Raw genomic sequence first — 1,627 nt, forward strand, 5'->3', positions numbered from 1 at the left:
ATGTAACTACTAGATTGTGATACAATAAACTATTGGGTGAAATTTGGTTGACTTCTGCGCAGCGGTTTGGGAGTTAACATCAAAATTACATTTCTCGGCCGAATCGCGTAGATCTCACTGTGAAAAGGCTTAAATGACTTTTTTAACTAAGTTTGAGGATTGCGCTCAAACCAAATGTCCTAGAACCAAATTTCCAAATGTAACTACTAGATTGTGATACAATACACTATTGGGTGAAGTTTGGTTGACTTCTGCGCAGCGGTTTGGGAGTTAACATCAAAATTACATTTCTCGGACGAATCGCGTAGATCTCACTGTGAAAAGGCTTAAATGACTTTTTTTTAACTAAGTTTGAGGATAGCCCTCAAACCAAATGTCCTAGAACCAAATTTCCAAGTGTAATTACTAGATTGTGATATAATACACTATTGGGTGAAGTTTGGTTGACTTCTGCGCTGCGGTTTGGGAGTTAACATCAAAATTACATTTCTCGGCCGAATCGCGTAGATCTCACTGTGAAAAGGCTTAAATGACTTTTTTTAACTAAGTTTGAGGATTGCGCTCAAACCAAATGTCCTAGAACCAAATTTCCAAGTGTAACTACTAGATTGTGAAACAATACACTATTGGGTGAAGTTTGGTTGACTTCTGCGCAGCGGTTTGGGAGTTAACATCAAAATTACATTTCTCGGCCGAATCGCGTAGATCTCACTGTGAAAAGGCTTAAATTACTTTTTTTTAACTAAGTTTGAGGATTGCGCTCAAACTAAATGTCCTAAACCAAATTTCCAAATGTAACTACTAGATTGTGATACAATACACTATTGGGTGAAGTTTGGTTGACTTCTGCGCAGCGGTTTGGGAGTTAACATCAAAATTACATTTCTCGGCCGAATCGCGTAGATCTCACTGTGAAAAGGCTTAAATGACTTTTTTTTAACTAAGTTTGAGGATTGCGCTCAAACTAAATGTCCTAAACCAAATTTCCAAATGTAACTACTAGATTGTGATACAATACACTTTTGGGTGAAGTTTGGTTTACTTCTGCGCAGCGGTTTGGGAGTTAACATCAAAATTACATTTCTCGGCCGAATCGCGTAGATCTCGCTGTGAAAAGGCTTAAATGACTTTTTTTTAACTAAGTTTGAGGATTGCGCTCAAACCAAATGTCCTAGAACCAAATTTCCAAGTGTAACTACTAGATTGTGATACAATACACTATTGGGTGAAGTTTGGTTGACTTCTGCGCAGCGGTTTGGGAGTTAACATCAAAATTACATTTCTCGGCCGAATCGCGTAGATCTCGCTGTGAAAAGGCTTAAATGACTTTTTTTTAACTAAGTTTGAGGATTGCGCTCAAACCAAATGTCCTAGAACCAAATTTCCAAATGTAACTACTAGATTGTGATACAATACACTATTGGGTGAAGTTTGGTTGACTTCTGCGCAGCGGTTTGGGAGTTACCATCAAAACTACATTTCTCGGCCGAACCGCGTAGATCTCACTGTGAAAAGGCTTAAATGACTTTTTTTAACTAAGTTTGAGGATTGCGCTCAAACCAAATGTCCTAGAACCAAATTTCCAAATGTAACTACTAGATTGTGATACAATACACTATTGGGTGAA

This window comes from Corythoichthys intestinalis, chromosome 13 (genome assembly GCF_030265065.1).
Source record: "Corythoichthys intestinalis isolate RoL2023-P3 chromosome 13, ASM3026506v1, whole genome shotgun sequence".
Taxonomy (NCBI): domain Eukaryota; kingdom Metazoa; phylum Chordata; class Actinopteri; order Syngnathiformes; family Syngnathidae; genus Corythoichthys; species Corythoichthys intestinalis.